General features: G+C 41.7%; 1 long non-coding RNA gene across 2 annotated transcripts in view; it reads right to left on the bottom strand.

The window, feature by feature from the left end:
• Positions 1-5,763: 5,763 nt before the first annotated feature.
• LOC116962102 overlaps positions 5,764-24,237 on the bottom strand; it is a 28,376-nt gene continuing 9,902 nt past the window's right edge. Inside the window, exons 2-3 of one of the 2 annotated variants that reach the window (XR_004407365.2) lie at positions 8,891-9,021; positions 5,764-6,546 (exon numbers count right to left, since the gene is read on the bottom strand). This is a non-coding gene — a long non-coding RNA (uncharacterized LOC116962102). The remainder of the gene's footprint in view (positions 6,547-8,890; positions 9,022-24,237) is intronic. The other variant, XR_004407366.2, reaches the window with a different exon arrangement.

Here is a 24,237-nt window from a genome sequence, read left to right as displayed (position 1 = left end):
CTTTATTTGTGATTTCCAACAGAGGATGACCTGGAAGTGCCAGTTTGGCAAAGCAGGCTGGAAAAAGCTAAGGAGAAAAATATGCCCCTCATCATTTAAAGATCTTTATTCTTTTCTCTACGGCTGTGTAACAAATACATGCAGGGAGCAGGCTGCTTTTTTGTCATACTGATGAAATACGAAGGGCACGGAAAAAACAAGCAAAGCTGAAGCAACCCAGAAGCTCCCTTGGGTGGGGTGCTGAGCCTGGGAATTCTCCATGTGCATTGCCAGTGGGGCTCAGGGATGCACGACACAGGATGGCAAATGAGAGAGTTTTGTTCTCTAGTACACCTTTCTCATGATGCACCACTGAACAAAGGTAATTCTTTCTGTAAACAGATAGGAAAGGGTTTGCTCTTACATGCTATTTGCCTTTTACCCTGAGCTGCAAAGAGAAAATGAGAGAAAGTATTGAAAGAAACTCACAGGATATCAGGGTAACGAATTCTAGCAGAGTCATCAGGTGATTGTGTGAGAATTCCCCACTGACAGATGGGATTTTTTTTCCTCCAGAGTCTTGTTTGTGCCTCTCCAATGAGTTGTTTATATGGATATCTCAGCTCCAGACTCCTGAAGGTGATTTTAAAGCTTGAGTGAGCTTCTATTTGTAACTCAGTAACCACGATATGTCCCTGCTCACCTAAGTTACATGGGTCTTTTTCTGTTACTCATATCTGGTCAACCTCTAAATCTTAAAGCTCCTTCAGAATGGCTACAATAACACTCCTACTGCACAGTTACTTGACATTCCATATTAATAAGTCATTATAACCTCCAGCTCTGCAAGAAGCTGAATCACATAAATATGTGAAGAAAAACAGGTTTCTAAGTACTTTGGTGAGTTCAAAGGAAAGTAAATAAGAGATACCTGGCAATTTGGTCAGCTTTCCATCACTTCAGGAGCACACTCTTCTCAAAATGGCCTTTTGCATTTCTTCTTTCAGTGAGTTATCTCGTATAAATTAATCCCAGTTACTGGTTATCCTTCACAGAGGCCTGTAACCTCTACGCAGCTAAGGAATGATAACTGTGGTCCATTTATAAATTAGATCTTAGCTACATATAAATAGAACCAATGCTGCTGCCACCCCTTCAGTTCCCAAAGGCTGCCCAGCTCATTCCTCACTCCTTGACAGTTCTTCTCTAGCAGCCTTATTGGAGCTTCAGAGTCAGGGTTCAGACTGGAGACTTGCCTGTGGCACAAAAACAAGTGCTCTGCTGTGCTTCCTAAGCAAGAAGGGAAGCAGTTACTCACACTTCATTAACTAGTGGAGCACACATCTGTTTCTAACTTCCACGTTAGCATGCATTTCACTGATGGGTGGGGAAAGGGGCAGACCCCAGGGTTACCACAGGAAAGTTAATTCCGGACTTCTGCCCCCTTTTCTTCCCAAAAGCTAACTGAAGTTTTACTCACTATGGGTAAAAACTAAGGGCCCTTGAATCAGCCAGGACTCAGCATGGTTCAGTAAGATACTTAGTCCCTCCTTCCCCGGCTTGACCGAGAGGGGAATAAGGGGTCACTCTCATGTGAGGACCCCTTTGCCACAGCACTGATCCTTCCCCTGTCAAAGTAGACCAGAGTTTGCCAGTCACGTGCAAAAAAGCTCCCACATGGCCATCATCCTCACAACACATTAACTCAGCCTGACTCAAAACATCAGGTTCGCCCATAGCCTGAAAGGCATTTTTAAACTCAGAAGCACATGAGCACAGCGCTCCTCTGCCTTGACTTTATGGATGAGGCAGGTTCAGGGCCTGGGTGAAAGACTTTACTCCAACCTTGCAGTAGGATGCTCACTGCAGAACTGGACTTGGTAATCTCTACGGCTAGGAAGATCACCCCGACCCCACCTAACACCAAATAAATGTTTTCCTCCTTTGCCTTCTGCAAATGGCATAAGGGGGGCACCCCTCTGGAGTCGGACACGAGGGCTGCTGCAGCTGCAGCTGCTGCTACCTACGGGGGAGGAAGGGAGAGGGAGCAGCGAGGGGAAAGAGACTGGCACGAGCACAGTAGCTTTTGCTGCAAGGCTAGGCTCTCCAGCTGGGGCTGCGTGGGAGGGAGCAGAGATTCTGCCAGCAAGCAGAAAGGTGGAGGGTTTGTCATGATGTGGGTTTGTTTTTTTTTTTTTTTTTAAAACACAAGCTAATTTTATTCTCCTGTGGCCCCTTCCTCATGGAGAGCGCTCAGATAGGAGTTCACAGCACTTCAGACCTTTACTAAGGACGGGTTACCAGACTGGGCAGACAGGGGCTGTATCAACAACCTCAAGCATTTTAAATCAACAACAAACAACCCACCCAAAAGTATCCCCTCCCTATCATCCACAAAACAGGTTTGGTCATTATCAGATTTCCTGTCCTAATGTAACTCCCAATGTCTTACCTTTGTGACCTGCAGAGATAGAACCAGAAAGTGTACTGGGTACATGCATGAGAGACAGTAAAATGACAGCTGAGCTCCTTTTAAAGTTGTGGAAATCCAACGTGTTTTCAGGGGCATTGGGGTGGGGGAAAAGAATAATAAAAAAACCCCAAACAAATCAAATGCCTTATGTTTCCTTCCCACCCTCATTTTGTCTACACTCAATGAACAGGGATGAGAGCAGCTCTCCTAAGAGCACTGCATTAGTATTTTCCGCCTGCATCTGCTGTACCCAGGCAAAAATGCCCCAAGGCCTGCCCCAGCTGGACATCCCCCCACAGTACAGTTAACGTCCTGAGAGGCACTGTTTTGGCCTAGTAATCTTGTTTACACGTTTCCACTGTATTTTATTTTCTGCATGCCTGTGCTGTAATCTTATTTACCAGCTTTTCAGCCCCAAAGTTAAAAAAATAAAATGAGATACCAAGAACAAAAAAGAAAAGGCAGGAGGCTCACAGGAATGCCCTTGCTCATCTCACGTAGGCAGTAATATGCTCTTTCACTGCTGCTCTTGCTGCCACGTGACAAACTGCATCTCTGTACCAAGTGTTCCCTGAGTCCTGCCTGTTTTCCTGACTGAGCAGCACGAAGTAAAGGGATTTGTGGAGTGACAGTTAATTCAGATAATTGTATTTTCCTACTGCCTGTGTAACGGAAATGCCAGAGCTCTGGGGGCAGAGGATTCCACGTGTGCTTGCATGCCTTATGTAGTACACCGTATGCCTGCAGCTGCCCTTCTCTAGTCCCATCTGTTGGAGATTGATGTTGATTTTGCTCATCTTGTCTCCTAAAAACCCAGCAATAATAATGAATGAACTTAGTGTTCAGTAGAGTGCTGGCAGCTGATCCATCTGGGCATATTGTGGGCACGTGCCCTGCAAGGTTTCTTTGATGCAAACACACTCGCAAGTCTATAGATCCAAATCCTATGATTAAACACCCTATCGTAGCCAGGTCTTTGCACCACGTTCACCTTTGTGGATTTCAGTCTATCACCTTTCTTATTATTAGGAGACTTTTCTGTTGTGTTTCCTGCCTACCTTGAACTTTTTCCCTGAAATTACAGGCACAAAGACCAAGCATAGGGCTAGGAGCTGGTAAGGGACAGAGTCAATTTCTAAGCAAACTCCCCTTTTCAGGTTGAAGATATTTTCATCCAAATTGATTTTTTCATTGTAAATTAAAAGCTGATAAATAGAATCAAAGTGATTTGATTAGCCTAGTCTGATATATAAGCTTTTTAAACAATTAACGTATTTGCTGTTTCAGCTTTTCATCCCAGCCCAAAGTAGAAATCATCCTCAGAACTTCTTAATTCTCAAAGAATGAGTAAATCCATTTCAGCTACCTATGTGCCTTGATCCTGGCAGGCAACATCACAGGCTTTCAAGTCTACCATGGAAATACTGATCCATCTAGATGTACAGCTCCTAGCAGAGCAGCCCACATAGCTAAGCTGCAATCCTTCAAATTGTTATCATGTTGTCAGTATCCTTTGCTTGAACCCCCTTACCAGTTTCTTCCTTGAACAAAAAATTCTGTACTAGAGCAAAACAAGTATCTACTCATCCTATGGCAGATACTTTCGGAGAAATGTTAGAATCAGCACATACCCTCCTGGCCCAGTCAATCAATTTTAGGGGACTTCCTGAGATAAGGGCTGTACCCTATGATAACTGTTCCTTTTTTAAGATTTCTATCCAAGCTGTGCCCTGCTGGCTTTACCATAACAAGAAGTAGACACAAAGTCCTGGGTTTTTTTACTGTGCATATGTTGCAATTCCATGCATTTGTCCGAATTCTGCAAAAGTTACAGTAACAACCGAATTATAAACAGAAGTATTATCTTTGGATTTGAGAACAGCTAAGAGTGGACACTGTAAGCTGTGACTGTCCTGGTAGCATTTATCAGAAGAATGGAGCAAGAAAGGTAATAAAGAGAAAGGCCATTGGCCATACCTAATAAAAGCAATTTGTGAAAGCAAACAAATTCCTCCGGGAGGTCAAAACTTGCTTTCTATCCTCTCATAATGACAAGGAGAAGTTAGAAAGAAATTAATGAACGTGCTTTTGGCAAAACAGCAGCAGTAGTTCACCTAGAAGAAAGATGTCCTATAACTAGTAACCCTAAATATAAGCCAGTCCCAGCTGTTTGTTTATATTAATATATCTTGTTACTGATTGGAGATGTCTAGCTGTATATACTATATCTCCAAGATGTAACAGGAGTCAGAAGCTGTCATTTTTGGGTACAGGAGAAAATGTAACTACAATCAACAGTGCAGTGAGGAAGATATGTCTTGGTGTACCTAAGTCTGTAGAGTCAGACTAGTCACCTGTCATCATGACCACTGTCGTCTCTCACAGTCCTCAGACAAGTCATTGGAGGTCCTCTTTCCCTTTCCCTGTGGCAAATGTCCTATAGAGTAGCATATTGAATTTGTTCAGACTTCATTCTATTTAAATGAGGCAGTTTTCAATTTATATGACTTAAAATCCTGAACACAGACTTGGCATACAACATTAGACAGAAAACAATGAGAAATGTCTTTCCCTCTTGGAATGCTTTGTAAATAACTGTATTTGATAGAGCCTTACTTGCAGCAAGGATATGTTCCAGACACATTGAAACTGGTAGAAAATTTCCCATTGACTTCACTAAACTTTGAAGACCCAAAGGAATATTACAGCACTAAAAAACTACTGTTGTAGAATGGCCTCAAGTTTCTCCTGGCAGTGAACATCTGTACTCAAATTAGTATTTATCAACTTCCGATGAGAGCCATGTTTGGAACTCATCTAATATGCCTGCTCTCACAAAGAAAACTCATGCTAGGCCATTCAACATAACCCAAGCCTTTGCAGGCCAGTGGCAGATCTTCTGCACTATATTCCTTCTTAATCATACAGTAACTGGGGGCTCTGAAAGGTTAAGCTAGCACTCCTTAGAAACTTGTATATTCTGTGACAAAGGACATATTGCAGTCATTTATTTATCTCTGAGCTGTAGTGACATAAAAGACGTGCAGCCTGATGAAATGGGGAACACTCCATTGACTCACATGGCTAATACCAGTTCTAAATACAGCCATGGTGAGAATTGAAATAAAGAGCATACACCTTTTAGGGAGGAGAAAAATCTACTTTTCAAGTCCAAATATCCCTATGAAAAATTATACCTTAGCGGAGCTTACTGGTCACTGGTAATTTTTTCACCATCTCAAATCCTACATCAGAAGAATTTCAGGCTGTGACAGATAGATATAGATTAGATATAGATATAAATATAGATGTAGATTAACCCATTTACATTTATTAGTCATTATTATTCAAAAACTGTTATCACTGTTATGCACGTGTGATATGGTTCTGCAGAATGGGGACATAATTTTATTGACTTAGAGACGGGAAAAAGGCATAAAGAATACAGGTAATGCACATTTTTGAAATAGCAATATAAACATAAACAGAAAAATGTTCAAGTTAAAGTCACATGAAAAATTAGACTAATCTTCAGGTGCATTCTAGACTTACATGTACAGAATTTTTATGCTAAAAGTAGAAATACAAACTCCAGAGATGCAACACATCTCAAGAATATAAAATAAATAAACATAGATGAATGCAAATAAAAGAAAAAGAACAAATACTTGAATCTGCTTCCAGAATGATGAGAAATTTTGATAGGTAAGAACCATGGTAGAAGATGCCCAATCTATGACAAGAACTCATTTATTTCCAAACAAAATCTCAAATAGTCTTCTTGTGCCTGGGAGTGAGTTCAAAACATTTAAACTTTTATGGGACCCCTGCATACTCCTCTTGTGGTGCTGAACAATTCCTCTATGAGAGAAACCTCCCAGCAGAACAGCGTTTCAACAGTTTGAATGAAGAAATCCAACTCACTGAGAACATATGCTTGATGGGGACATCGCAGTTATTTATCCAGGAGAAAAATGTTCAGCAACTTTTAACCCAAGATGACTTGAGAACAAGGAATAAATGGGTTTGGTTTCAGTCTCCGCAGCAGTGTCTTCCTAATGGTCAGTATCTGCAGGAGGAAAGCAATCAGACCTCTGCAATGCAAAAATCTATAGTAAGTATCAAGAGCAAATCATTAGGCTTCACACTGTGTACAGAATTATGGCTTAGGACCAAGTGAAAGATCCATCATTATTTCACTTTCCTTTCAAGGGCATTAATATTAATTGAGTGACACCAAGCACCGTCAGTGGTTTTCCTGCTGGAAATATCTTCTTCATCAATTTGTTCGCATAACCAAATATCCTAGAGAAAAACAGTATTGTTTCCACTCTTACAGCTCTTGCAAATTAGATTTTTAAGGTAGATTTTTTTTCCCTTCAGAAAAATAGGTCAGTTCCCCTGAAGTAATGCATGCAATCTGAGGCCAACATTTCTGCTTGCAATGAGCACACTTGAATTCAATTCTCCCGTCAAGCTGGGCGTTTGCATATTGAACTAATTCAACTGGTCAAATGACTATTTGCAACGGACAGATTTCGCCTGACTTCGGAGTTGAACTGAGGCCTAAATACTTAAGCCTTTTTCTACTTCCAGTCTCCCTCTCTGCAAATACAGACCATAAATATCCTCTCCCAGGAGATCGGTCCTGAAACTTTATTAGGCTTAAAGTTACGTTCAAACAATGTCCTAACAAAAACAGTGGATATTGAATAGTAAATAAAATGTGTTCCAAGGACATCAAATCATGATTACAATGACTTCCATTTTTGTATAACTTCAAAAATAAGTGTTTTTTTTCTTTACGTATTGGAAAATAAGAAGACTTGATATACAAGAATAAGTTAAATAGATGGAATTATAAATGTAAAAAATAGCAGAAGATTGCTTAAGAATAGTATTTAAAAAACAGGAAAGATATTCCCAAATAGCTTGCCAGACAGCCTCTGTAAGACAAAATAGAAAAAAAAAAAAGAATAAGAAAAAAGGGATATTTCAAAGTAGTTTCAACTTAGTGGGATCAAAGAAATTGGTTTCAACTGGGTCTGAAAGGGAGCAAGGAGTATTCTGACCGGCATACGTAAAGCATACTACTTTATACACATGCCTGCCTTAAATCAAATGACCTTAAACTGATCACGATTAAAGAGCACCTTTTTTTCAGTGTGTGTGCAAATGCTTCGCTTCATCAGGCAGCCCTGAAAGGGCAACGAGGAGGGAAAGCCCTACAAAGACTGCTCACTCACAGCCCGAGTGCTGCAGCACGTGGACCGCACAGCCACCCCACTGACTGGCAGAGAAGGTTGCCGTCATCTGCTCGTGCGTCCCCCAGTTTTGGCAAAGTTTTCCACAGTCCTGACAAAGCCCCAAGGTGACTTACATGACAAAAAAAAAAGCAAAGCAAAATCCCTTTGAAATACTCTGAACTGAATCTGTGTGAAATAAAATAAACTTTTCTCCCCAATCCCAAATAACAGAGACACAGTTTCTTTCAAAAGAGCTGTCTACGTGTTAATCTGCAGCGAAGGCTCAGTGCCAGCGCTGGCACCTTTTGAAGTTAAAGGAAAAGATCCTGCTCTCTTTATGATGCCCAGATTCCTGACTGAACTGAAAAATAACATGGTAATAGGCTTCCTAGGCTCCAAATAGCTCTCTGAAGATCACTGCCTTCCTCCAGTGATTAGAGAAGATGTCAAAGTGACTGGGTTAGATGCTTTACTCAAATACTTCAAACTAGCTGAGCTGCAAACAATAGCTCCCTAGAAGGGTTCCTGGTTTTGTTCTGAGTGATCTCAGAATGAAGCTCAGCTAGGACAGAATGCCAGATTTGAGTAGAAAAATAGGGATTCACATTGCAAAATAAAATACCTGGCTTTTCTTCTGATTTTACTGATTCTACTTTTTCTATTTTTTTCTACTGACTCGTGTTAGCTAGAATCAAAGTTGAATTTTATGTCAGTTTTCCACGGTGTTTTTATACTTTTCTTCTTTATTTTCTCCTACTGAAGGAAGAAGAATTAAAAAAGGAAGGTTGGAAAAATAGAAGGACTTTAAAGAGATAGAATTTTAATTTTTCAATAAATAAACGTATTCAATTGTTGTTAACAGAACTTGATATTTTCATACAAAACATAAAAACATGAATGTTGCAGAAGCAGCATTTTGATACTCTTTGATTATGTATTATCTATTGCAGGAACTTCTTGATGAAGGATTTTCAGCCAATTTAAAGACATAAGTATGGGAAGTCCCTGCAATGTGGCATCGTGAGCCATAATCTTTCAGAGTAGCATAGAGAGATCTGTTTTGACCAGTAGAGCCTCTACAGCATAACATAATAGTATATGTAATACAAGTTAGGATAACACAGGGTAAGAGATTAATATTCTGCATCATATTCTGCTCTGTTATTTTTATCCTGCTGTTTCTTTCACTCACCATCTCATGACTCACACCCTCCCCACACTGGAATTTCTGTCTCAGTCTCGTGGCTCACTGGTGTGTTACGGAAGACGATGCCGTTGAAAGCCATCTGGAGAATCGCGCTACTGCATGAGCTCCAGGTCACTCTTAAAAACAAAGAGAGACGACATCACTTACTGATTTATCACATGACTGGTCCAACTATTGCAGCCTCTTTAGCAAACCGTCCTCACTGTCTGTGAGGGTTGCAGTTCTTCCTCTTTTTATAGCCTTGGCGACGCTGTTGGATGTAACGGGGCGAAAGTGTTCGAAGTTACAGATAGTCACATGGCAAGCTGACACTCCACAGGCCTTTAGAAAAATTACAGGACACGTCTTGAGGCGATAAAGGGCTCTTGTGAGACAGGTTAATGAAATTCAACATCAGTAAAAGAGTTTTTCCTTACACATTTCTTCATTAACTTTATCACCTCAGGGATACGGTCTTCGATGCCACACTTGACAGACCATCAAGGATCTATGCTTCATGAGGCCAAACCACAGTTCCTTGATGTGGGATGAAAAGGCTGGGTCACAAGAGGAATTAGATGCTTAAATCCTTACTAATTGCATGCATAGCTACTGTGATCCAAAATGTAGAACATCATAATTCCAGTTCAGTCTGTTGCTGTATAATCCTGCACTCATAGTGGACTCAGTTTCCCAAGTGCCTAGGCTCTGGCCTCTGTTTAAATCCAGAAGTAATACGGTGTTCGCTAGTTAGGAACCCAAGTTCTACCACTTCCCAGAAATGAGGGTGAGTAGAGTAAGCATAATTTTCCTTACCTCCTAGTTGAGTGCTAAGAGCCCTTGCTTAAGAATCCCAATTCCCTCCTTTGTCTGCCTGTATCTGAACTTTCATCTCCATCTTCCTGAGGACGTTTTCTAACCAGTCAGAAGCCAAGATCACAGAGGGTTCACTCTTTATATGAACACGCAAATACTCCCTAGGCTAGAGGCAGTACTTCAAAACCATTTGAATCAGCAGTGGGACACCGTATCATATTTCAAAAAAATATTCTCACCAGAAAATAACTGGTAAATCTCAAGCTAGAAGGTCACGCTTTCTACTTTTTTGCCCTGTCACTTTAAAAAATGAATGTCACTGGAAAGAGTCAAAGAAGCCTTGTCCACAGAATATTTACATCTTGTCAAAAAAGGGATTTATGTGGGGAAAGGGAAATAAAATCCTAACTTGGGGATGAGAATTCCACTCAGTAAAAAAGATTCCCCTCGTGTAGGTACTGGAGCAATGAGCTCTCCAAGTACCCTATTGTGTATCTAGACAAAGTAATCTGCCTTTTTACTGAGATGGTAGGTAGGAGACAGCTTGGTCCTGGAGTTAGGTTAGCCAAGCTCCATTGCATTATTCCAGCTTTCACAGAAAAATGTGCCAAAGGATCTCAACTAGCCCTTCATCTCATGCTTTTAGACCCCCTGGCCTCCTACTTTTCCATTCTGTCAAACCTGGTTATACAGGTAATACTGGAAAACATAAAGTATGTTTTAGTTCTATGAGTGTTTTGTTCTCTACATTTGCCTTGGGGCAAACTTCTGACCCTGTCAACTCAAGTCCTTCATGTGGATTTCTGGTGGTGGCTGAGAGAACAGTCAATGAGTCTTTTGTTGGTGAAGTAGCCTAATTCAGCAGAGACACTTTGCTGCTCAGCATCCAGTTGCCAGCTCAAGTCACCCATCACATCATCTGCTCTCTCTTCTTGTCCATTCCCAATGTAACTGGCTGCCTGGGGGGCAGCAGATGGGCATGACAGAGAAGGAAGGCTGCAAGCTTGCGCATCCACGCCACATTCAAATGTCAGGTCTTCCCTGAATCCAAAGGGCAGCAGCTTCCCTCACTCCACCCTCAATCAAGAAATGTGACCTCAACACACCAGTCATGTCATTTCTCTCAGACAATTCCTCCAGCTGGAGGACAATCGATGCAAGAGCCTGAGGAGAGCCTGAGGAGGATGTGATTAGTGACCTGAAATGAAGCCTGTGCAAACTACAGTTCAAACTAAAAGCTTCCACTAGAGTCAGCACCTCAGGACAACAAATGCTGCTGTAGCTTGAAAGATGATTAAAAAAAAAAAAAAAAAAATTAAAGGGAATTGGAGCAGCCAGAGAAAATCTTGTTAAAGCAGCAGTGTCCTGCTGTGAGCAGCTGTGAGCTTTCTGTTCAATAGACAGGCTCTTTGGTACTATTGACTTAAACAACAAGTTTTTGCTTGTCAAACTCATATCAGCAGTCCTTTAGAGTAGTGTTTGTCCTGAGCTGCACTCTCTTGTCCTGAATCTGTATTTGTCTGCAGCTGTTCTAAGCTGACTGTATGAATTAAGTGGAAATCTTACAATATCTTACTTTTCAGCTTTGTCTTACCATCTGAGAGGCACAAAAGGCCAGGAAAGCAATTGCTCAGAACAGACAAGTAACCACTTGTGAAGAGGAGCTCTCCATTCGAATGAGGTTGGTATCGGGTCTTTGCACTTCCTCCCACTCGTCTCCTCCAAACACAAGGAAAGGAAGATGCAGGGTCCGTTGTGCTTATGTGTAGCCAACTGGTATATGGGGTAGAGTAAAGCGAGGGACTTTCTCAGTGAACCGTTTTCTTTGGAGGATGTTAGGTCCTCAGAAGAGACATTTTTCATTAAAATATGCCTGTTTCAATTCAGAGTTTGCTGGGGAAGGTTTTCTCAGTCACATGGGAGATGGGCTCTTTACCACCTCTAGCAGACAATAGCTTGCAGTTCCTACAAGCTCGAGCAGGCTGGTCTTGAAACATCTCTTTGTGATAGCTTCTTGTGGCTGATGGGCCACAGGGGCACTATAGGCTGAAAGACCACATATCTTGGATGGTAATTGTACAATTTTTTTCTGGACCAGACTAAACATGTTGCTGACTACAGCAATGCAAAGAATGGTCTCAGTCAATGTGACTTCACAAGGTAACAGTGAACAATATCAAACATATAGCAGAAGATCACAAAGGAGAAATTAAAAGGGAGGATTTCTGTGTCTTGACACACTCCCAGATGCAGCAGTCAGGAGACCAAATGAAGCCTGGCCTCCACTATTCGTTAATACATTACGCACTGGATGGGATTGCTTGTGGGAATTAAAAAGAGAGCAACAGTAGAAATCCAACCCTTTAGCAGATATCCCCTTGGAATTTTAAAGGGCCAGTTCAAACCCCAAGTTGGAAGCATTTTGATGAGGAACTTGAACCTGAGTGTCTAATGTTGATTATAGACCTGAGTCTCACAAGCTGATGAGGTGTGCTATCCCCCTTTCACCTCATATGAAAAATCAGGCAGTTGGAGTTTATGGAGAAAGGAAAACAGAAATTACTGGATGGGGCATACATTATGCAGTGAACTCTAATGTGGATCATAAAGGACTTTGGTGAACTGACCATCAAACAGAGCAGTCTGTATTTTTTTTTCTCACTACTTCAAGCCTTCAGGGGGTTTCATTCATCTCTGATAGCCTGAGACATCAAGACCCTTGATGTTGACCCCTTGCCCTTCCAGGTAATTCAATAAGAAGGTCAGCGAAACTCTGATACTATGACTGTTGGTGTGTGTCAATACAGCCTTTTAGTTTTGATATTTACATCCTTACCTGAAAAAATGTCTTCTGTCACTGTTAAGCCATAAAGCAATGCATATACTTTTCTCTTCTGAACTCATCCCCTTTTTAATCCTATGCCTGGGATGTTTCATCCTTATCTGCTAGTGGATTTCCCATACTCATTTTAAACCAGACTTTTAGTAGAGATTCTAGAAAAAAGTAGAACTAGCATGATTTTCTTTTAGTGATTCAGAATAGGGACCTAGAAGGTAAACTAAATCCTAATATATATATAATCACTATAATTTCTAGATAGCACTGCTCAAATGGCCTAACACCCGTACACTGTAGTCCCTTTAACTGCATCCCCATGGCAAATGGAGGCCCACCATTGGATATAACTTTTATCTGGCACTAAAACAACAAAGAAGGATGTTAGTTCCTTGCTCAGCGCATCACTAGAAAGCACTTAGAGTTACTGATGCAAGATGAAAGCCTTAAAGATAAAACTGAATCCTTGAAGTGCAGAAATTTTGCCCTTAACATGAGTGTAACCAGTTTCAAGACAAGTATAGTATTATATTTGGAAAAAGAATTAACAAGAAAGGAGTCTGCAAAGACCAAACATCACTATCGATATTTCGGCACCAGAAGTGTGCAGAAGACTCCTCCATCTCACGAAGAGTTTTTGTCCTAAGAGGAAAGGTTCATAGTTTGTGTTTTCAAGAAGCTACAAATAAGTTTTGGTCTTACCAGTATTAACTGATTTATGCAGTTTTTATACTTATTCTGTCCATGAATGAATTAGTTGCCAATATCACTGTATTTTAAGATCAGCACCAGATGGAGAGCAGACTTGCTTATTAAGTGTTTTTATCAGAAGAGTAATTCAGCAAATATACCGCTGAAACCCAGTGTTGATATTGAAAAGCCTAACCAACTTTCCTAAGAAATTATCTGATGGTCTGGCAACTGGATTCAGTTTTAAGTTATTGACAGAGATCGGTATCCTCTCCTTCAACTCTGCTGTCTAAAATAGAACACTGAGCTCAGTTCTGACCCCCATGAAGTCAGTGGCACCGCGCCAAGTGTCTTCAACTGCATTGGGACTGGGACTATTGTTTTTAAGACAGACACTGGCAACTACCTAAACTGCACGCTTTGACTGCCATGGTAAGGGTTAGATTAGCTCTTTCATTTCCATGCATGCAGTTTAATTAGATTGGCCCTGATGAGAGTTCGGCAATATGAGAGCAATCATTCTGAGGCATCGCTTTTCCTCTGCAACTGCTTCTACACAGGCTCTGTGAGGGCATACTTTGTGAACTGGAAATGCAGACCAGGAGCACATTCACATCAGAAAAACACAGGGTTTGCTGAAACAATATCAGCTTCTTTAACATCAAGTAGTATCAGGTCAGATTCCCTGTCCTGCAGCCACCAGTTTGCCTATCTGCAAAGGCAAATTCAGGCTAGCAAGGCAGTGTTAAATCTGACAACGTGTAACTTCAACAGGTGTTGCTGAAGCCTGTAGGAAGTGTTAGACAGAGGCTGTCAAAACTAGCAGGACAGCTTGATAAGGCAGTCTCACTAACGGCTTTGGTAGTTGTACAAAGAACCAGGCCATTCACAAACTGAGAAAGAGCAAAATATGACAGCGTGTTTCAGGAGAGTCCCGCACGCCCCCAGCCAAGACACACCGTTTTACTTTCACTGCAACACTTGAACTTCTCAGAAATAAAATTATTGCGCTCAGAACGGCTAACAGACACAGCCAGTGCCCAATGGAGCCCTCAATTATTCACTGTTGCTCTCACTCAGCAGCCTAACTTGGCCTCCTAAAATCTACAGAAACGAGATCAACACAACTAGATCCCAGCAGGTCATAACCTTCTAGTTCATATTCAAAGGACAGTCTTCCAGTGAATGCATTAGTCATTTGTTCCTGTGATGTCTGCACTTGCTTCAGGGAAGGCTGAATGTCCACTGTCAGTGACACACCTGGTGTAATCATGGGAGAAGACCAGGCAAGGGTCCCCGGTGATCTTGTTTCACTGAGTATTTATATTTCCTCTGGAAAGGTAGAAGTGAGACAGAGGAACCTGCAAATGCCCAATTTATTTACAGTAGTTGGGACAAAAAGGAATCTTGAGGTCCTTCAGAGAAAGATGAGTGAGCTAGATGTATACACACCAAAATGGCCAGTGAAACTTGCAGTTGCATAATTTGTAAAGAAAAAATCCTCACATGTATTAAAAAGATCTAAATATTTGCATATGTTTTGAAAAAAGGCTTGAGCACCTCTGGGTATGTCTATACAAGCTGTTTAAAAAGAAGCTAGCTCAAATGTTCAACATTAGCATTTAAATCTGAACCCGCCTGACACTTGCCACAGCGAACGTTCAGGAGAGCTGGCTGCCACCACTTCGGGTTAGTGCTCTACTTCAGTTAAGGAGAAAGACCACCAGTGTAGACATGGCCTTCATTATCTGCAAAGTGAAGGCTTGTGATCACTGTGCAAGCTGCAGTCAAAGCTACAAAGATGCTAGGGTGCCTGTAAAAAAGAGAATGAAGCTGAAAATGTCACGTCATCTTTACACTTATCAGTGGATCAGCCCCCTTTGGGATCCTGTGTGCAGCTTTAGATGCTGGATCTCAAAACAGATGAGGTGGCTTACAGGAAACGTGCCAATGACCCAGGACCTTGATAAACTGTCATACTGAAAATTGTTGGAAAAACTGGATTATTTGCCTTATAAAGGATACAAATAAGAAGACTCTGGGCAAAATGTATGCTATGTAGAACCTGGTAAATCAGATAGACTAGGACTTTTTGTTCTCTGGAAAAAAAAAATATAAATCCAGGGACAGTGACTAATATATAAGACAGGAAATCCAAGTACAGGAAAAGGAATTACTGTTATACACAAAATGTAATTAAGCTATGGAACTTGGTGACACAGGCAATTTTACAGGCCAAAAACTTAACTGGATTCCAAAGGGACAGGACACTTACAGGAATATCCAGATTATCCAGAGTTATAAACTACAGACAGTAAAAACATGGAATAGATTGCTATTCCAGCTATCTTTTCAAATACTTAGTACCAGCATGGCATGCTGTGATGTTACACATGGTCTTTAAACATCACTTTGTTACTCGTAACCCCTCAGTTAAGTTTTCTTAAGGGAAGTCCAGAAGTCCCATTTACTTTAAATTCCTTTTACTTTCTGCAGCTCCATTTTTTCCAGGTTAAGAATTACCTACTGACAGTGACATCCAGCCTTATGTACTGACATGCGATGCCTTTCCCGAGAGCACAGAAACAGACTGAGTTATAATTTAGGCTCAGACCTGAGAGTCGGTAACAATTATCTCATCCCCACCCTTTTACAAAGCACGCTCTCTGTGAGTTTTTTTCACTAGTTCAGAACAAGGCTCAGACTGACTGCTACTCCATCCTACCAGCAGTGGGAAAATTTACTGAAAGTAGCAGCAGTACTACTGGATCCTACACCTGCTGGAGCCAGTTGCAAAATTTCCATTCAATTCTACAGCAGAGAAACAGGCCTTCAGAGTCCAAACATAATTTTAATTATATAAGGGTGGAGCAGGCATCTCTCTGGCCCAAGTTCCAGTCATCAATATGTTTTGCAGCTAAGAATGGTAAAGTTTTTTTTTTTTTCAATTTATAGGATTAAGTTTCTTTTCATTCAATACCTATGAAATCTGATAAGAGATATGATATATCTGCATATTGAGCAGCACGGGTCATTCTCAACACCATCTGTACTTCATCATGGGTGAGAGGAATTGCCTTCAACACCCACAGATGACAATAGGAATTCAGCACCTAAAAAAATACTGCTCAGCACCTTGTTGAGTTGTGATCTTTGTGTACAGCATATTATAGAGATGGCATGTCTATTTTCTAACGACTTTCAGTGTCTTTCCTGACTTCTCATATGACTTTCGAAAATGGGGATTTCCTATCTAGGGAAAAGCTATATTTATTCTGGTTACTCCCTGCATAGTCATTCTCCTTTAAAATAATAAAGATTAAATTTGTTTTAGTATTCTGAAGTGGACTAAGTTACACATGAGTCAGACTTACCTTTTTCCAAATGTGATTATTCACAGAGGATTATGCTCCATTTTAAATCATCGTACTTCAGATCTAGCTTTTTTTTTTTCACTCATATTACACTTCCCAAGTGTTCCCATGTAAATGAAGCCTCACAGCTTTAGAAAAACCCTATCTCCAATGCCTGATCATTCTTTACAGCAGAAAAATTGTTGTAAATTCCCAACTGTAAAGTCTGAAGAGGCATAGTAATGCCCTGTTACATACACTGAATTTTCCCTAAACAAATGTAGATGCACCAAAATAGGTCAAAATTCTGCAACAGAAACCACAAGATGGTTCTCAGAACATACATATATTGTGTCAATGCCCCAGATACACTTCTGTTCCCAGATACCTTATGATTTATCACCTATGGGTATAACAAAAGGTAAGGCTCAACTACTTGGGGATTTGCCTTTTTTTTTCTGGAAAATATGCTTTTGTTAGATATTCTTTGCTTTTAGCCTGTGTGCTTATGGCATTATTTTGAAAAGCCACTAGGCAGATGGTCTCCAAATGTGAGTTAATAACTTGTAGGTAGCTTTTGGGGAAGCTTTTTGAAATCCCTTCATGCAAAATGATTTTGCAAACTGCCTGCATGCCATTCTTTGGCTACTCTAGCAGTCTATTTCAAAATGGTCAAGAGAAAATGGCAGATTACGTTCTATTTGTTTTACAGCAGGCAGTTACATTTATTTTGCAGTGGTAAAAGAATATAACGGGAAACCAAATCACGCACGAGACTTTTACTGAAGATTCTTCTAGAACCTGGAAATCCTCACTATCTACAAGAACAGGATGTTTGGACCTCTGCCCCTCTTCTGCAGCCCTTCTACAGCCTTTCTTACCATTCAAAATAAGGATGCTTTTTGACAGAATAGGATAGGTTGAGTATTCAACAATCATGAGTGGAACTTCATAGCTTCATAAAATTAATATAAAATCAGATTTCACATATGGGACTTTGGATTGTTAGAGATAATGTATCTTTCATATGGTATAAACTTAGAAATAGTGCTAGTGTTCAATCTAGTGAGCATCTCACAGTGTTTTTGAATACATTTCACAAGAAATCTATCACTATACTGATGACAGAATGCTGACGTCTTTCTTAACAATGGCAGCAGATCAATTGCCTTCTAATCCCTACACATATCTGTCTGTATGTGAATCAATCAAGTTTAACTGCCCTGCCTCCAAGGTGATCCATAATTTCAGAAAATAGAATAGAAAATAGAATATTTTCAGTTGGAAAGAACCTACAATGATCGTCTAGTCCAATTGCCTGACCACTTCAGGGCTGAGCGAAATTTAAAGCATGTTATTAAGGTCATTGTCCAAAAGTCCCTTAAACACTGACAGGCTCGGGGCATGGACCACCTCTCCAGGAAGCCTGTTCCAGTGTCTGACCACCCTCTCAGTAAAGACATGCTGCCTCATGTCCAGTCTGAACCTCCCCTGGTGCAGCTTTGAGCCATTCCCACGTGTCCTGGCACTGGGTCCCAGGGAGAAGAGCTCAGCACCCCCCTCTCCACATCCCCTCCTCAGGGAGCTGCAGAGAGCAATGCGGTCGCCCCCCAGCCTCCTTCTCTCCAAACTAGACAAGTCCAAAGCCCTTGGCCACTCCTCACAGGAGACACCTTGCAGCCCTTCCACCAGCTCCGTTGCCCTCCTCTGGATGCATTCAAGGCCCTTCACGTCCTTCCTAAATTGCAGGGCCCAGAACTGCACCCAGCACTCAAGGTGGGGCTGCACCAGTGTTGAATACAGTGGGATTGTCACCTCTTTTGCTGGGCTGGCCATGCTGTGTTTGATGCACCCCGGGATGGGGTTTGCCCTCTTGACCCCCACTGAGCCTGCTGCTGCCCAGCACCCCCAGATCCCTCTCTGCAGGGCTGCTCTCCAGCCACTCCTCTCCCAACGTTACTTCATCCCAGGTGCAGAATCCAGCATTTCGACTTGTTAAATTTCATCCCATTAATCATAACCTAGCGTTTCAATCTATCCAGATCCCTCTGCAAGGCCTCTTGACCGTCAAGAGAGTCAACAGCACCTCCCAGTTTGGTATCATCAGCAAACTTGCTAATGGTGAATTTAACTCCTGAATCCAGATCACTGATAAATATATTGAACAGAACTGGCCCTAGAATTGAGCCCTGAGGAAAGAGAACTTTGGCCCAAAGTGTTAAAAAAAATCAGCTAAGAGCTCCAAGTAGGTAGAGAATGAATTTCTTCCTCAAGCACAGCAAAACCTCCTACCATAAGGGACCAGGGAATAATACTTCCTTTGGGATAGGGCCAAAGTTTGAAGGATAAAGAACAAACTCCAAGATGTACTTTCTTCTCAGAAATCACATATTGCTAATACATATGTATCTATATTTTCTTTGTAAAAACGCCAGCTGCTTCACAGCTTTCACAAGGAGAGGCTGAGAACTACTACACAAGGGCTATTAGCCACATTTCTTATGGCATCGTTGGAAGGGACTCATCCACAGAATTGGATATACTGCTGAACACAGTATAAGAATATAAAGAAAACAGATTGTACTGGCTAGACCAGAAGGGTAGTCTAGCAATTAGAGCGGTAAACATGTTTGCAGATAACACAGAAAAGTCCATGTAACAGCCATCCTGCTAGAGAACAGTAAATTGACAGCTATTTTGGCTAGATGTACCTTATAGTTCCATTTTAGTTTATGACTGTAAAACATGTGGGCAAAAAGTGTGACCACATGGTCCTTAAAATTAAGGTACTAGCCTCCCCATCAGGAAATGCGACCTCTCTTCTGCATCACAGCACCGTGTGATCTTGGTAAAGTTGTTTAAAATCCAGTTACACTTTTCAGGTCCAGTCTTAAACACAGCACAGTAATATACTTGGCTTTTATTCCTGTCCATTCTCAAATAGGCCAGAAAGTCCTATAGCAAATGCCACCAGCAGGCATAATATGTATGGATAGTTGATTAGTGAGTAGGGAAGTATCAACCAACTCTTTGCAGAGTGCCTTATGCTCAGAAAAGCAGACAGGATGAACTATTACTTAGCTCCAGGAATTAAAGGAGTTGCAGCTAGTACTGCCACTGTGCAAGGCTGCAAAGGGGTGTGCAAGCCAATCTACTTAAACCCAGACTATTTAAAGTCCAATAGTAAAGATCCAGACTTTTGTAAACTTTTTCCTCTGTTCCTCCTACCCCTCCAAGTTCACCACTGCAGTGCAGCAGGAAGAGACTCGAGCTTTAATTTCAAGGTTTTGTTTTCTCAACTTGTAAAACACCAGGATGGCATGAAATGGACCGTGATGAATCTGACCTCAAACTCACTGAAACCAAGAGGGCTTTCTTTCCCTGCCCTGCCATCCCTGCCCAATTACAACACACTTTAAAACAAGTTAGGAGTCTGAAAAATGTTCTGAAAGTACTGCTAGAAGGAAGGAAGCAACTGTCTCAATATGCAAGTCACTATTTGCCTTATTTATAAGCACAGCTCTGCTTCTTGCTGTTAATTCTATAAATCCCATCTAATCAGTATTTGCTACACTTCAGAGAAGAAGTCTGTGAACATATCTGGGTTGACAGTGTATTTCATTCACCAGGTCTTTCCTGTTTTGATAGAGCAACAATTTAGGAGCACTAATGCCACTGCTTTTCCCTAAGAGATTTAGGTCTTTGTTTCCCCCATGCAGTCAGCTACCTTTAAATAAGTTTAAAAAAAAAAATAAAATTATTTTCTTCAAGTCTGGTGTCCTTTTGCCAAATTTGGTTGAAGATAGCCAACAAGCTCAAAAGTTACTGATGAACAAAAGAATAACTACAAAAACGTAGTTCCCCTTGGAAACCACCAAACCCTTCTCCAGAATGAATCAGAGTGATTCCAGTTCAGTCCAACACGCTGTTTTCTGTAAAGCTGATATAATCCGTTTCTGTGGTGCTCCATGCAGAAGCTACAGAGCAATCCCACCAGCAAGCGATGCGTGAAAATAGCTGGATCTAAGCTCCCTGCGAAGGCCACCACAGCGCCCCTGTGTGAGGAGCCATCCACAACAGGAGCCAGCCGGCCCACGGCCAGAATTCCACGGCACGCAGGCTGGTGCCTGCCCCACCAGGCACAACCGCATCCACTCAACCTTGTCAACACGTGAGCACAGGGTAAACCGAAGAGAGGTGATGATGATGAATGAGACTGCTGACTCTACAAACGAGAGGGAGCACTGGGAGAACAACGGCGTACGAGCCCGCGCTGCGGACAAGCATCCTGTCGTTCATCAGGGGAGAGGGGAGGTAGGGCTGCAGGCAGTGTGTCCACCGAAACACAAGGAGAACCGCTGCTCCTGCTGAGCACCGAGCCGTGGGGCATCCCAGCAGGTTCTGCTGCTCGCAGAGGCAAGATGCTGGCAGTCCAGGAATTACAGTGTCAGAAAAGATTTCAAGTGGAAGTTTAATTCTAGACATGCACTCCTCCTTCTTAGTCTGACTGAACTTCAGTAATGTTCTTGTCCCTGAGGACCACAGCAGACCAACTGCTGGCTTATAGATTCACCATGAAGTTAGAGAGGAATTCTAGTGGTGGTCCACCTCCTATCCGTGCTGGGTAGTCCAAAGTTTCTACAGCACTAGAAGCAGTAATAATTACACATGCTTGTAATAGTTTTGCTATCCAAAATCTCAATGCTTTGTAAGAGAAGCTTCGTGATGCTTTCAGACCAGCCCTTACTTGCACGCACATTCTTCTAAGGCTATCTCAATGGATTTGGAGAAGTCAAACCCATTTAGAAGATAACAAAGCTTAGAGAGCACATATTTGTTTTGACCTTTAGTTACTCCCCTTTAAGGCCGCAATTAGTTTAAGAACAAATTATCCTTTAGCATATCTGCAAAGGGAAGTAAACATAACCCCCCAGTGTAAACACCATGGCTGCAAGGCCCTGCCGCTCACTGAGCACTGTTTTGCCCCAGTGAAAAGCACCAGCTCCTGGCTCCAGGCTCACGCTGAGATCCAAACTCAACAGAGCCAGCAACTCAGCGGGAGTCGGCTGTAGCCCTGGATGTAGACACAGCCAATCTGTTCTCAGCGAGCACTGATAGTGCACCCTTAGAGCACGTCCTGCACTGGTTTAACCCTTGTACAGCCCCCTGTTCCCTCAGGGTGGTCTGTTGCTCTCCCAGGGACAGCAGCATTTGACCTGCACTGTGTGAAAGCCTGCTGTCTGTTAACAAGTCATTTGCTCTGATGAGGCAGTTAAAATGAGCATACTGCAAAGTCCATAAAAGTTATTGACGTTCATAGCACCATTAATCAGCTGCACTCATCTTCCAAATTCTACCATCTCGCTGTGAAATGGAAAGCTGCAGGCTTGATTCACTGCAGGATCAGCTCAGCCCTACGCTGTTCCGTCCCAGTCACGTCAGCACCAAACTGGAAGGAACAGCCATGGATCAGGCAGGAGATTTGTCTGAACCACTTTATTTGTTATCCTTGCAGTTAAACCTTGGAAAATCCTTTTTTTTTTTTTTTTTTTGCCAGGATCTTTTGCTGTAGTTGTTCCTCCTTTTGGGAAAGATGCTAATTGGCTGTTTAGCATCTGGTCAGAAAGGGGAATTGAGTATCACCTGAATGAGTCACCAGCTGCAGGAATTCACTCCTGGCCTTTCCTTAAATTGAGAAGGCATGCACAGCACACCTGAGTAGAGACACTTCATGAGTAAGGCTTCTTTTCAGTAAAGGTACCTGGCTCATGTTTCCTATTCAACAGAAACTAAAACTTTACAGAATCAGCTGCTGGCAGCGCTCCCAGGATATTTTTCCATTCGCACATATTTCTAAAAATGTCAACGCCAGTCTAACCATTCTCATCTGGGAAGCCTGACATCAGATGTACATTAGCCCAGGAAAAAAAAAAAAAAAATGTCCAAAATGCAATCCCCTTCTAAAAAGGAAAACAAATTCAAAGTATGTTACATTGGCTCCTGACTCTGAGCTTTATGCAAGTAACAGGAGGAAGTTTTACAGTGTGATTTTACACCCATGACAATTCAATTAGAAAATCAGACAAAGGGAATAGTATGGGTTTCAGGGATGAGAAGTGGATGGTGTGTGAGATTCTGATGTAGGCCTGATTTCTGAATGTTTGGGTTCGTTACCCAACAGCAGGCAAAAAAAAAGTCCTAGTCAAGGCTTTAAGAGCCATGCTTTCTTTGCAGTGCTGGAATTAAAACCAGACATCTAAATACTACCTCTGACTGTGTAAGAGCTTCCCCAGGGAGGAAGCATTTTGGCTTGAGCATTTTGTTCCAGTCATCCATCTCTGATTATTTTCTCTTCCAAATCTGGACCCTTCACACACCTTCCCAGCATCACCTGCTTTGCCTGAGAAACTTGTGTAGATGAACAAAATATGCTGTGCTGCCATACTGCAAACTGAGTTCAGGCAATAAGCAGTATTGTTTCCACGCTCTCTTCTGCCCACAGCAAATGCCGTCAGCATGCTATCACTGTAAGAGAGATGTCTATTTAATCTGGTCTGTCAAGAGTCAAGAAAAACAAAGGATATAACTGTAGCCCTTGAATCTATCTGAGTAGGATCCCTAGAATGGAACAGAAGTTGACTTCAGTAGGACTGATCCATCCATAACTGAACCATGAGTGAACAGAGAGAAGTATGGGGTTCTGATATATTTTCAATATATATTTCATTGTCCGTGAATGCTGCAATAATGACTTTACAACTCTTCTCTCTAGGGAAAATGAATAGAAAGGCTCCCTCCCCTTACTAGCTCCAATTATGATTTTGTTCACTTACCTCCAAGTTGTGTTTGGCTCTTGAATTATACTTTTGTTTTCTTGCAAATCTACATGGTTTTTACATGTCCATTTTAAGTATGCATCCTGTCTCCAAATATTGTCTAATATATAAATATGACAAACAGAGTTTTTAATCTTTCTCATTGTTGAAACAGAGCTTAAAGACTGATGCCCTGATGTAAAAAGTTTAATTAGACTTTCCAAGTGGTGGACCTCAGAGTTCCAGACCCCGTGTTCTGGTGGTCTTTGCTGTAGTCATCTAAGACATGAACCCTACGCTAAGCCATCTGTCCTCTCATCTGCTGGAGGAAACCACTGGCAGAGCAGAAATTCCTCAGCCAGCAAGTTCTATCATCCAGATCACTTGCCATCATCAAAGTGGCCCTCACTACTCTGAAGTCCTGTCCTGCCACTCCTACTGAATGATGTCAACCTCTGTCAGACTAGTGAGACAAAGGAGAAAACTGAGTCATTAAGAGAAGGACTGCGTGCTTGTGTATACAAAAACTAAAAAATGAAAGCCCATCGATGGGTTCACCTGTCCTTAATGGTCCCTTCAGAGGGACTTGCTTCTCACCCACTCGTTGAGGAGGTTGGCAGCATTAAAATCTTAAATTATTGCATTTAGAGCTGCCAAGATCCAGGAATTACAGTGTCAGAAAAGATTTCAAGTGGAAGTTTAATTCTAGACATGCACTCCTCCTTCTTCGTCTGACTGAACTTCAGTAATGTTCTTGTCCCTGAGGACCACAGCAGACCAACTGCTGGCTTATAGATTCACCATGAAGTTACAGAGGAATTCTAGTGGTGGTCCACCTCCTAT

Source organism: Tyto alba, unplaced genomic scaffold (genome assembly GCF_018691265.1).
Source record: "Tyto alba isolate M040663 unplaced genomic scaffold, T.alba_DEE_v4.0 Super-Scaffold_21, whole genome shotgun sequence".
NCBI classification, from domain to species: domain Eukaryota; kingdom Metazoa; phylum Chordata; class Aves; order Strigiformes; family Tytonidae; genus Tyto; species Tyto alba.
Note: the sequence above shows the minus strand (reverse complement) of the source record. Positions and strands in the feature narration are given on the sequence as shown.